This window comes from Salvelinus fontinalis, chromosome 25 (genome assembly GCF_029448725.1).
Source record: "Salvelinus fontinalis isolate EN_2023a chromosome 25, ASM2944872v1, whole genome shotgun sequence".
NCBI classification, from domain to species: domain Eukaryota; kingdom Metazoa; phylum Chordata; class Actinopteri; order Salmoniformes; family Salmonidae; genus Salvelinus; species Salvelinus fontinalis.
In genome coordinates, this window is record NC_074689.1 from 80433 (window position 1) to 94698 (window position 14266).

The window sequence follows — 14266 nt, forward strand, 5'->3', positions numbered from 1 at the left end:
CTTATTCTACAAGAATTGAGACGTTGGAGGGAGCAGAATATTTCAGAGTCATTCATGACAAACAGGTCAGAGTGTGTCGTATGTGTATTCAACCAGGGCACATAGTTAAAGACTGCCCGGAATTTAAGTGCTTTAAGTGTGGCAATCAAGGACACTATGCGAGAGAATGTGATGGAGAGAAGGAAAGGAATTTTTGTGGTAGATGCAGAAAGAGATTGGCGGAGTGCAACTGTGGAGAGGTTATGGCTGAAGAGGGGAGTCAAGCACTATTCGAGGAAGCAGTGGTATTGACGCAAGAAGGAGAAGAAGATGGAGGAGAGGACGTGGTGGAAGGCGGAGAGACGGAGGAAGGAAGAAGGAAGAAGGACCAGAAGATAAATGCAATTGGGAGCAGTATGGACTCAGAAATAAGAAGAGGGAGTTTTCAGGAGGAGGGGGGGAGTGGACTGGGGGGAAGCACGGGGGACTCACAGGGTTTGGGGGAAAGCACAGCACTAACAAGTAGCTCGGGGGGTGAAGAAATGGAGGGGGTTATGGAGTTGATGACAATACCAGAGACGGCGATGAGCACGGGGAGCACAACGACTATACAAGAAACGGAGATGAATACGGGGAGCACAACGGATGTGGATGTCAAGGGGGTGAGTTGGCTGGAAAACATGGACTTGGAGGATATATCGGATACAGATGATGGAGAAAAGATTGAAAGAACAAGGGAAGGATACAGGAAGAGGAAAGCGGCGGGAAGAGGGGGAGAGAAAGGGTGGAAGAGGAAATGAAACTGGATAACAGGTAGAGGATAATGAAATTATATATATATATTTTTATTTTATTTATTAGAATGGTTAATATATTGTCATTAAATGCAAATGGTTTGAGGACAATGGAAAAATTTAATAGAATAGTAAAAATGAAGAATTCAGATATTTTATGTATTCAAGAGACGCACTGGGATAATGTATGTGTTTTAGAAGTAAAAAAAATATGGAGGGATTTTATTTATGTAAATAATGGCAGAGGGAATTCAAGTGGGGTTGCTATTTTATTGAGGAAGGATGTGGTGGATAATGTGAAACAGATATATAATGATTTAATGGGAGGATTTTAATTGTAGATTTTGAATATATGAGTATGATTTTTAGAATTATAAATATTTATGCGCCTAATACTGAAATAGAGCGCAAAAATGTATTTTTAGAAATAGGGAAATGGTGTGAGGGGAACTGTATTGTAGTTGGAGATTTTAATGTTAAAATGGATAGACTGGATATGACAAGAGGAGCTATTTTTAGAAATGATGTATCTAGGGGGGTTTTAAAGAAGATGATGTTAGAAAAAGGAATAATTGATATATGGAGAGAGGAAAATCCAGAAAAAAGAGAATTTTCTAGAAGGCAGGTGGTTTTAGGGGATTTAAAACAAACGAGGATAGATCTGGTTTTAGTAAAAGAAGGTTTAAGGAATTTTATGAAAGATATTAAGTATGTTTTTACAACTTTTAGTGATCATGCAGGTTTAACATTTTCAGTGGGATTAGATAAGGAAAGAACAGGGGGTGGAATATGGTGTATGAATGCAGGGGATTTGGGAGATGAGGAATATGGGAAACAACTTAAATCTTTGATAGCATGTGAAATGGAGGATAAGCAGAAAGAGAATGATAAGTGTTCATGGTGGGATAAGGTTAAGGAAAAAATAAAAGTTTTTAGTATAGGATATGCAAGGAAAAAGAGAGGTAGGATGAAAAGAGAAGAAAATGAGTTGAGAGCTAAATTGGATAAAGAAATGAGGAAGTGTGACAGTGAACCTAATTATAATATAGGAAAGTTTTTGGAATTAAAAGCACAATTGACTAAATATGAAATAGATAAGTGTAAGGGTGCAATTATAAGAAGTAAGGCAAAGTATGTTTTGGAGGGGGAGAAATGTACTTCATTTTTTCTTGGTTTAGAGAAGAATAAACAGAGGAGAACATATATTAGAGAGATCGAAAATATAAAGGGTGAAGTTGTCAATGATTATGTAGAGGTTTTAGAAACAGTGCAGAATTTTTATAAGGATTTATTTAAGAAAGGGGAGGTGAATGAGGGGTGTGTAAAGGAGATATTGGATAGTGTGGATGTGCAAATTAAGGTAGAGGATAAACAAATGTGTGATGGGAAGATAACATTGAATGAAGTTAAAGATGCGATTAAGGGTTTACAAGTAAATAAGAGTCCTGGAGTAGATGGAATAATTGCAGAGTTTTATAAAATATATGCCAGTTTTTTAGCACCTATTTTATTGGAAGTTTATCAATATATGGAGGATAATGATAGTATTTCTGAATCTATGGTGACAGGGCTGATAACGATTTTATATAAAAATAAGGGGAGTAAATTAAAACTGGAGAATTATAGGCCAATTAGTTTATTAAATTCGGATTATAAGATTTTAGCTAAGGTACTGGCAAATAGAATGAAGCAAGTTTTAAATGATATTATAGCACCTACACAGAATTATAGTGTGCCTGGTAGAGATATTGCGGATACAATTAATACAATTAGAGATGTGATAAATAAAATGAATCATGATAAGATGGGGGGAATTGTTTTAAGTATAGATTTAAATAAAGCTTTTGATAGGGTGGAACATGATTTTATGTTTAGGGTAATGGATAAATATGGTTTTGGTAATAGAATAATAGGATGGATAAAATTATTATATAAGAAGGCAAAAAGTAGGGTGAAATGTAATGGGGTTTTAACCGATTCTTTTATTCTTGAGAGATCTGTGAGACAGGGCTGTCCTTTATCAGCTTTATTATTCGTTTTATCGGTAGAACCTTTAGCAGCATTTCTTAAAAGAGATAATCTTATAAATTGTGTAGAGACTCCGCAAGGAGGTTTTAGTTTGATACATCAATACGCAGATGATACCACTATAACAGTTAGAGATGAGGGTAGTGTAAAAAGGGTGATGGAGTGTTTTAAAGTATATGGACAAGCATCGGGTGCAAAGGTTAACATGGAGAAGTCAGTAGTAATGTATATTGGGAAGATTAATGAGGGGAATTTTCCTTTTAAAGTGGTTAAAGATTATTTTAAGGTATTAGGAGTGTTTTTAGGGGTGAAAGAAATGGAAGCTAGGGATTTGACATGGAGTGGTGTAATAAATAAAGTAAGAAAGGTGGTAAATATGTGGAGGGGGAGGTCTTTGAAATTAAAAGGGAAAGTAATTGTCATAAATTCATTGTTGATGTCAATATTTATTTATGTAATGAATGTTTTGGATATGCCAGAATGGGTTTTATCTGAAATGAATAAAATTGTAGTTGATTTTTTATGGGAAGGGAAGGGGGTGAGAATAGCTTTTAAAACTTTGATTGCAGGTTATGAGGAGGGGGGTTTGAAGTTGGTAGATTTAAGTGTAAGGAAAACAGCAATTAGAGTAAAAATGGTACGGAAATATTTATTTGGTGAATTGGATTATGGGTGGAAAAGGTTTTTTAAAGAGTATTTGCAGGAGGTTGGGAGGATGGGGGACAATGGTTTATTGATGAGTATGAAGAAGGAAATGTTAGGTAATATACCTTTGTTTTACAGAGAAGTGTTTGAGGCTTGGGGGCGGTTTTTACCAAATATTTATTATGAATGTACCAGTTTAGAAAATATTTTAAATCAGCCGATATTTTTAAATCCAAAGATAAAGTGCAATAATATGATGTTGTTTTGTAAATATTTTATGAGGGCTGGGATGAGGCAGATAGGTGACATAGCATATGAGGTAATTCCTGGGTTTCTTCCATTTCAGGCTATATATGACAATGTGGTTGAAGTAGATGAAGAAATAAGTAAAACTACTGTGGAGAATATGTATAAGAAAATATTAGGATGTATTCCCGGGGAGTGGGTGATTTTAATAAACAAAGAGGTGGTTAAAAGATCTAGGGCTTTACCAGTTTTATATTATGAAAGTAATGGGGAGAAACATGATTTATCAGGTCTAAAAGTTAAAATGGTTTATAGAAAATGTATTTTAAAAGAGATAAAAAGTCCTGCTGCGGAGAAAGTGTGGTCTAGGGTGTTTCCAAACATGGATGTAAAATCAATATGGAAGAATGTAAATGTAAAATATAATTTTATAGAATGTGAAGACAATGATTTTAAATTGAAACATAATAGGATTTTTACAAATGTGGTTTTGCATCAAATAAATAGGGATATTAAAAGAGAATGTGATATTTGTGGTACGGGGTGGAAAATTTGATGCACTTTTTTATTGAATGTAGTAGGTTGAAAGATTTTCATGAGTTTTTAAAAGGGATTTTAGTAAAACATTGGGGAGAAGAGATTTTTACTGGGGTGGAGTGGAGGAGGTTGTTTCTTTTTGGTTTAAATGGGAAAAGTAAAGTTTTAAATATTAATTTTTTGAATTTTGTAATAAGTCATGCTAGATATGCGATAAGATTAAGAAGGAATTTAGGTCATTATGAAGGGAAAATTGTGAGTGTGGAAGGTTTTTTTAGGAGCATATTAGAGAGAGATATAGAGATAATATATAGATACGGTGGAGGAAATTTTGAAAAATTGTTTGTGTGGGGGAGTACTTTTATTGAAATTCTGTCAAATGGGAAACTTGTATTTCATTATTAAGTTGATTTAGTGGATGATTGTGTTTTTAATAGGTTTTAGTTTATTTATTTTTGATTTTTTGATTTAGTAAAAGGATGAATTGTTCATCCTTTTTTATTATTGATTGAATGTTGTAAATATTATGTGTTTTTTTCATAATAAAAGATAAAAAAAAAATAAAAAAAAATAAAATAAAAATACGCCCGATCTCGTCTGATCTCGGAAGCTAAGCAGGGTCGGGCCTGGTTAGTACTTGGATGGGAGACCGCCTGGGAATACCAGGTGCTGTAAGCCTTTTGTCCACTAGGGGGTGTGGCATTATTTCATCAGCAACACTGCCTTGTAGTAAGCATTTGTTGCTGAATTGACTAAATGCAGCCTCTATGGGCTAGTCTCCCCTGCCCTTTTAATACGATCAAAGTTCCTTGTGTTGTCAGGGAGCAACTCCCTTTTATTTATAAGACAAATAAGAATATTGTTACTGAATGCAGCTTGTGTGTGCTCTGTGCTCCCTCGCCCTGTTCAAATGATCAAAGGAAATAATGCTGGTGAGGAGTGGAACTGGACTGGTGTCTGATGGCCCTGTGTTTTCCATGTTGGAATTACAACCCTTCTTTTATGGAGTAAATCAAAAGCACAAGGGAATGTGAGATGTTATCGATAATAAATCAATTGGTTTCATGCATTTGTCTGTGTGTGTGTGTGTGTGTCTGAATGTGATTGTATTTCGTCATATCGCATACATTTGTGATATAAGACAGGTTAAGATATTCAAAAGCTATTGGTGATTTTTTTACAGTGTTGCATGATGGGAATCTAGTGGTTCACTGATATAATCTAGGAAACAAAATAAACTACTTTTTCACCACTCTGTCTGCAAGTGCATTCCTAAACGGCATTTAACGCAGGTCGATGTGATGTGGTATGATCAGAACACAAAGTGGTTACCTTCAGCCGAAAATGTTGTCACTGGAGAGACTTGCCCTCCACCGATGTGTGGAACTCATACTTACCTGGCAAGGGAGATACCGTGATCAAGAAGGCGGTTCACCCAGGGCGAGGCTCAGCCATTGCACTCCGGCTGTGCTGACCCCTGCGAATTTCCCAAATGTGGAAATCTCGATTGCATAATTTATGGTAGTGGGGGACTGTGTCTGCGCTCTCCCCTGATCGCTTGTTTAATGACAAACCGTTGCTTGGCGCCAGGCTTGAGGATGACTTGAGTCGATTGCCCGTGCTTATGGAGATCTTTCAAGTCAGTTGAGAAAGACACTTTGTGGACCAATTGAAAGGTAGAAACATTTGTTTGTAGCAAAACATTGTTGACATTTTGTGGAAACATCATGTTGCGAAATGCATGACTTTATGTGGTGTACCAAGAGTTGTTCCTTCGCTTACGGCCATACCAGCCTGAATACGCCCCTTTTTGGAAGTTTCAGGAAGTGAGTGAGCAGCAGGTGTTGGATTGTTTGTAGAGAGAAAATCGTTTTTGGTTTTGCTGGTTTATATACTTTAAGTTTGGAAGTTTGTGTGGGGAGTGTAGCTTATTTTCTTTGTAAATATTTGCGTTTTTATCCCCCAACGGCGTGAGCTGTTTGGGGGATTCTAAGTAAAATAATTGGACGGATACAATGGCTTCGACATCAAGAATAACAACAACAATGAGAATGGACAACGGAGAGAAAAGAGCGTCGAATGAAGATTTAAGGAGAAGAAAATATGAGAAAGAATTGACGGTGAACGTGGAAGTTATTGGAGAAGAAAAAATAACAACGATGGAATTGCTGAGAGGAATAAAAGAAGTATGTGGAATGATATTGGGATGTAGAATGAAGGACAGAAATAAGTACGAAATAACCATGTCACACGCGAAAGGAAAAGAAAGACTACTAGACGGGCTAAAAATAAAGAGCTGTCAAATAATGGCGAAAGAACTGGGAAATGATGAACTTGTGGTGTCCTTTTTGAACCTGCCGGCATATATTACGGATGAGGAAATACATGACAAATTACAAGGATGGAAAGTGAATGCAACAACACCAATCAAGAGGAGGATGTGGCCAGGAACGGACATTGTGGACGGGACGAGATTTTGTAAGGTGAAGTTTACGGACAGTGTGCAATCATTACCTTACTCAACCAAATTCAATACTGTAGAAGGATTTGAATATTTCCGAGTGATCCACGATAACCAAGTTAAGGTATGTAGACTATGTATTCAACCGGGACACATACTCAAAGAATGTCCAGAATTTGTATGTCATAAATGTGGTGAACAAGGACATTATGCCAGAGAATGTTCGAACATCGGTGATATGTGTAGAAGGTGTGACAGACCTAAGGACAGATGTAAATGTAAGAAGGAAAAGGATGTCTTATTTCTGCAAACACTGGACCTCATTACTGAAGAAGAGGTTGAGAGGAGTGAGACTATGGAGGGGGAGGAAGAGAGTGATATGGAAAGTGTGTCGCAGGTGATTCCAGAGACAGCTATGGATATGCTTGGAGAGTATGTAATGCCTTCTGGCAGTACTCGAGACGCAGTCTTGGTCTCTGCTGCTGACAAGGTGGAGCAGCAGCAAATGATTGGTGAATTGGATACACAGGTAGAGATGGTGCAAGGTGCTTCTCAGGTGCCTGAACCAGCTTTAAACCTGTGTGAAAATGAAACCAAGGAGAGGGCTGGGTCCACTGGAGTTGATGGCACTGTTAAAGAATGTTTTACAAAAGGCTTGGATGTTGCTCCCCTTACAAGTACAAGTCAGCAGTCAGACGAAGAAATAGATATTGAGGATTTTCAGAGGTTTGCTAGAAATAAGAGATCATTAGTGAAAGCTAAGGAGGTGACGGGATCTGGAAAAAATAAAAAGTCTATTTTGAAATGAAATGTTTGTTTTTGGCCATATTTCTGTATATATTAACAATGATTAGAGTTGCATCACTAAATGGCAACAGTTTAAGAAATATGAACAAATTGGAGCAGGTTTTGGTGTCTGTTGAAACGGACATGTGGTGTTTTCAAGAGACTAATTGGACGGACGCCAAAATGCTGGAGATTAAGAGCAACTGGTCTGAGCTCATTTTTTGTAGTCACGGAAGTGATAAAACATTTGGAGTGGCTATTTTGGTAAAAAATGATGTGGTTAAAAATGTCAAGCAGGTATATGCAGATAATCAGGGAAGAATTATTGTTATTGAGTTTGAAGTGCAAAATGTCATTTTTCGTCTAATTAATGTTTATGCTTCGAATATTGAAGCGGAAAGGAGAGATATGTTTAATAACCTAAGAACACTGTGTTCAGAGAACTGTATACTAGTAGGAGATTTTAACGTGAAGTGTACTAGAATGGATGTCTCGAGATGTGATAGTTTCAGACATGATTCGTCTAGAAATGCTTTACGGGAATTAATGAATAAGGAAAATCTTGTAGATATATGGAGGGCTGAAAATGTAAATAGAAGAGAGTTTTCGAGAAGGCAGGTGGTGTTAAATGAACTAAAACAAAGTAGAATTGATTTATGTTTAGCAAAGGTAGATGTGGTACAGCAGGTTCAGAAGATGACATATAATTTTACAGGATACAGTGATCATGCAGTAATGTCATTTCAGATAGGTTTTGCTGTGGAGATGAGGGGGGGAGGTGTCTGGTGTTTAAATACCAGTCTGTTAAAGGAAGAAAGTTATATAAAGGAAATTGTTGAATGTATCGAGGATGAAATGTCTAATGTACTGTTAAAAGAGAATGTGTGTTTATGGTGGGAGGAAGTGAAAGTTAAAGTAAAAAACAGGAGTATTAGGTACTCTAAAAATCGTAACCGTTTAGATAAGCAGAAAGAAAAAATGCTTAGAAATAGGATGTTACATGAACTTGAAAAGGCTGATGCTGATCCAGACTATGATGTTGTGAACTATTTGAAAATCCATGCAGAGCTAGGGTTTTATGAAAAAATAAATGTTTAGGGGCTATTGTTAGGAGTAAGGCACAGTACGCCTTGGAGGGAGAGAAATGTACTTCCTTTTTTCTGGGGCTTGAAAAACGAAAGAAATTTAAGAGTTATATTGTAGAATTAGAAAATGAAAAAGGTGTAAAGGTAAATGATTTTGTTGACATCTTAGATTCAGTTGAATCCTTTTACAGAAATCTTTATAAAAAGAATGATGTGGACAAAGTGTGTGTTGCAAAAGTGTTGGAGAAAATCAGTGCCAAAGTATCTCAGGCAGATAGAATGATGTGTGATGAAGATATTTCAATTGTGGAAATCAAGAAAGCAATTGAGAACACTCAAGGAAATAAAAGTCCAGGTTTGGAAGGTTTAACAAATGAATTCTATAAAGCTTTTGTGGATATTTTGGAACCCATTTTATTGAAGGTTTTTCAGTATATGGAAGAGAATAAGGAAATCCCTGAGTCTATGTCAATTGGTATGTTAACCATCTTGTTTAAAAATAGAGGCAGTAGGTTAAAGTTAGAAAATTATAGGCCTATTAGTCTTCTGAATTCAGATTATAAAATACTGACTAAAGTTTTGGCTAATAGGATGAAAATGCTGATTGGAAGTATTATTACATCAACACAAGCCTACGGAATACCCGGAAGAGATGTTGCCGATGTAATTTGTACAATTAGAGATGTTGTTAATCAAATGAAAAATGAAGGTGGTATAGTTTTAAGTGTAGATTTTAGGAAAGCTTTTGATAAAGTGGAACATAGTTTTCTACTACAGACTTTGGAGTGGTTTGGTTTTGGGCCAAAATTTGTATCTTGGATTAACTTGTTGTATAGTGGAGCAAAAAGTTGTGTTAAATGTAACGGAGTGTTAACAGATACTTTCCCTATAGAGAGGTCAGTAAGGCAGGGTTGTCCTTTGTCAGCTCTGTTGTACAGTGTTTCTACAGAACCTTTAGCTGTTTTAATACTTGGAGACAAAGAGGTGAGGGGTGTGGGAATCCCAGGTGGTGGTGTCAGTGTTATACATCAGTACGCTGATGACACTACTTTTACTGTGAAGGATGTAGGTAGCATTGAAAGCATTATGAAAATCATAGATATCTATTGTAAGGCATCGGGGGCTGAAGTTAATATAGAGAAGACGGAAATTATGTTCTTTGGGGATATCAATGCAAATAAGTGTGAGATTCCATTTAAGGTAGCTAAGGATTTTATGAAGGTGCTGGGAGTACATATTGGTGTAGAGGAGAAAGAGGCAAGGGATATAACTTGGACAGGGATCCTCAATAAAATCAAGCAAACTTTGAATTTCTGGAAAAATAGAAAATTAAAGTTAAAAGGTAAAATAATTGTAGTAAATGCTTTGTTATCATCTAAACTTGTGTATGTTTTGGGAGTTCTAGACATGCCAGAGTGGGTTCTAAATGAATTGAATAATGTGGTGTCTAATTTTATATGGGATGATAAAGGTGTTAGAATTGCGCAGAAAACATTGATAGCAGACTATGATGATGGAGGTTTAAAACTTGTAGATTTGGATGTTAAAAGAAAAGCTATTAGGATAAAAATAGTAAAGAAATATTTGTATGACAGCTTAGATTATGGCTGGAAACATTTTTTCAAAGTCTATTTAGATGAGAGTGGTGGATGTGAAGATAATGGTTTGTTGATGGGTCTTAAAAGGAAAATGTGTGAAAAGGTACCAGATTTTTATAAAGAAGTGTTAAATGCATGGGCAGAGTTGTTGCCTAATGTGTATTATGAGTGTGGGCATATTGACCTAATAATGAATCATCCTGTTTTTCTGAATGAGAAACTTAAGTACAAAGAAAAGGTGTTATATAGTGAAGTATTCATGAGTGCAGGTCTTAGACAAATAAAAGATTACACATATGAGGTAATTCCAGGTTTTTTTCCTGAGGAAGCTATTTTTGATACCATCCATGAATGGGATGTAGAGGTGGGTAGGGGAACAGTGAGAAATATGTATGAGAAGATAAAAGAAAGTATACCAGGTAAATGGGTGGATTTAATAAATAGTGAAGTTGTTAGGGAAGATTTATTTGTCTTTCCAAATTTGTTTATTGGTAACAGTAAGTAGAAGGCTCATTTATCTAGTATCCCAGTGAAAAGATTCTATGAAATAATGGTAGAGAAAAATGTGAAAAGGCCAGCTGCGGAGAAAGTTTGGATAGGAATTTTTCCGACTTTGGACGTAAAAAAGATATGGAAAACTTTAAATGTAAAATATAATAGTATGGAATGTGAAAGTAATGATTTTAAAATAAGGCATAATCGTATATATACAAAAGTGGTTTTACATCAAATCAATAGGGAAATAAATAGAGAATGTGACTTATGTGGTGAGTCACCGGAAAATTTAATGCATTTGTTTGTGGAATGTAAGGAGTTAAAAGATTTATTTTGTAAAGTAAAAGGAATGATTCATAGAAACTGGGGGGGTGATATTTTGAAAAAATATGTGTGGGATGAATTGGTGTTATTTGGCGTGTCTGGTAAATGTGAGGGTGTCAATGTGGGTTTGTTGAATGTTGTTTTGAGTTTCTTGAGGTATGCTATTTTTTGTAGGAGGAATTATGCTTTTTTTGAGGGGAAGAAGGTAAGGGTGTGGGATATTTTTGTAGTATTGTTAAAGAAGCATATAGATATGTTTTATTGTTATGGAAGGAATGTTTTGATGAAGCTTTTGTGGAGGGGAGTGGGTTGATTTCAAACATGGATGGTGGAAGAATCACTTATAATTTTTGAAAGTATTGGTATGTTTATTAATTTATTGGTTTTCATAGTTGTTCGGGAGTTGATTTCAACATGCCTGTTTTGTGAGATTGGAATTTATGTTAGGCTTTTATTAGTTTTTGTTGTATTTTATTTATTTGAGTTCTTTGATTTGATAGGGGTGAATTGTTCACCTGCCTATGTTAGTCTCGGTTTTTGTGTATTGTACATTTGATAAAATGTTGTAATTGAAACTTTTTTATAATAAAAAAAAAAAAAAAAAAAAAAATACGCCCGATCTCGTCTGATCTCGGAAGCTAAGCAGGGTCGGGCCTGATTAGTACTTGGATGGGATACCGCCTGGGAATACCAGGTGCGGTAAGCATTTTGTCCACTAGGGTGTCCTCTTGCATTATTTCATCAGCATCGCTGCCTTGTAGTAAGCATTTGATGCCGAATTGACTAAATGCAGCTTCTATGGGCTAGTCCCCCATGCCCTTTTAATACAATCAAAGTTCCTTGTGCTGCCAGGGAGCATCTGCCTTTTATTTATAAGACAAATAAGAATATTGTTACTGAATGCAGCTTGTGTGTGCTTTGTGCTCCCTCACCCTGTTCAAATGATTAAAGGAAATACTGCTGGTGAGGAGTGGAACTGGACTGGTCCCTGATGGCCCTGTGTTTTCCATGGTGGAATTACAACCCTTCTTTTAACAGTGTAAATCAAAAGTACAAGAGAATGTGAGATGTTATCGATAATAAATCAATTGGTTTCATGCATTTGTCTGTGTGTGTGTGTGTGTGTGTGTGTGTGTGTGTCTGAATGTGATTGTATTTCGTCATATCGCATACATTTGTGATATAAGACAGGTTAAGATATTCAAAAGCTATTGGTGAGTTTTTTACAGTGTTGCATGATGGGAATCTAGTGGTTCACTGATATAATCTAGGAAACAAAATAAACTACTTTTTCACCACTCTGTCTGCAAGTGCATTCCTAAACGGCATTTAACGCAGGTCGATGTGATGTGGTATGATCAGAACACAAAGTGGTTACCTTCAGCCGAAAATGTTGTCACTGGAGAGACTTGCCCTCCACCGATGTGTGTAACTCATACTTACCTGGCAAGGGAGATACCGTGATCAAGAAGGCGGTTCACCCAGGGCGAGGCTCAGCCATTGCACTCCGGCTGTGCTGACCCCTGCGAATTTCCCAAATGTGGAAATCTCGATTGCATAATTTAGGGTAGCGGGGGACTGCGTCCGCGCTCTCCCCTGATCGCGTGTTTAATGACAAACCGTTGCTTGGCGCCAGGCTTGAGGATGACTTGAGTCGATTGCCCGTGCTTATGGAGATCTTTCAAGTCTGTTGAGAAAGACACTTTGTGGACCAATTGAAAGGTAGAAACATTTGTTTGTAGCAAAACATTGTTGACATTTTGTGGAAACATCATGTTGCGAAATGCATGACTTTATGTGGTGTACCAAGAGTTATTCTTTCGCTTACGGCCATACCAGCCTGAATGCGCATTTCCTGATTGGGGAAGTGACGACAGGTGCGAGTGTTTGAGCTGTGAGTAAGTGTTTGCTGGAGAGTGTTTGCTCGAGAGCTATTTTTGTTAATTAATTGGTTTTTGAAATATATTTTTTTTTGTTCTTGCATTTGAATACTTTTAAGTTTGGTTAATCTTCCCCCCTTGCAGTTTTGCTGCTTGGGGGAGAGTTTTTTTTTTCGGATTATTTTTTTTTGAATTGCTATGACGGACAACATGGAAACGATAAACGGAATGGACAAGGACAACGAAAATGCGCAACGGAAGAAAAATGAAGATAAAGAAGGAATGAAATATGGAAAAGAATACACAGTGGCAATTGAGTTGGAAGGAGAAGACAAAGTGACGACAATGGAACTACTGCGAGCAATTAAGGAGGTGTGTGGAGAGGTGGTGGGATGCCGAATGAAAGGAGAAAAGAAGTATGAAGTTACGATGAGGAATGAAAAAGGAAAAGAACGGCTAATGGATGGAATACGGATAAAGGACACCAAGATACTGGCGAGAGATATTAATGTGAAGGAAGTGGTGGTGTCGTTCATGAATCTCCCAGTATATGTAGAAGATGGTGTGATACTGGGCAAGCTGAGTAGCTGGGGAGTGGAGGCTGTCTCGGCGATAAGGAGGAGAGTTTGGCCAGGAACGGAGGTGGTTGACGGGACACGTTTCTGCAAGGTCAAGTTCACAGGAAAAGTGACATCATTACCTTATTCTACAAGAATTGAGACGTTGGAGGGAGCAGAATATTTCAGAGTCATTCATGACAAACAGGTCAGAGTGTGTCGTATGTGTATTCAACCAGGGCACATAGTTAAAGACTGCCCGGAATTTAAGTGCTTTAAGTGTGGCAATCAAGGACACTATGCGAGAGAATGTGATGGAGAGAAGGAAAGGAATTTTTGTGGTGGATGCAGAAAGAGATTGGCGGAGTGCAACTGTGGAGAGGTTATGGCTGAAGAGGGGAGTCAAACATTATACGAGGACGCAGGTGTTTTGTCGCAAGAAGGAGAAGAAGATGGAGGAGAGGACGTGGTGGAAGGTGGAGAGACGGAGGAAGGAAGAAGGAAGAAGGAACAGAAGATAAATGAAATTGGGAGCAGTATGGACTCAGAAATAAGAAGAGGGAGTTTTCAGGAGGAGGGGGGGAGTGGACTGGGGGGAAGCACGGGGGACTCAAAGGGTTTGGGGGAAAGCACAGCACTAACAAGTAGCTCGGGGGGTGAAGAAATGGAGGGGGTTATGGAGTTGATGACAATACCAGAGACGGCGATGAGCACGGGGAGCACAACGACTATACAAGAAACGGAGATGAATACGGGGAGCACAACGGATGTGGATGTCAAGGGGGTGAGTTGGCTGGAAAACATGGACTTGGAGGATATATCGGATACGGATGATGGAGAAAAGATTGAAA

General features: G+C 37.4%; 2 non-coding genes across 2 annotated transcripts; both read left to right on the plus strand.

The window, feature by feature from the left end:
• Positions 1 to 5618: 5618 nt before the first annotated feature.
• Positions 5619 to 5782, plus strand: LOC129823387 (U1 spliceosomal RNA). The gene has a single exon (XR_008754629.1). It is a non-coding gene; the product is annotated as a U1 spliceosomal RNA (small nuclear RNA).
• A 6631-nt stretch (positions 5783 to 12413) lies between these two features.
• On the plus strand, positions 12414 to 12577 carry LOC129823390 (U1 spliceosomal RNA). Its single transcript, XR_008754632.1, has one exon. It is a non-coding gene; the product is annotated as a U1 spliceosomal RNA (small nuclear RNA).
• Positions 12578 to 14266: the final 1689 nt, after the last annotated feature.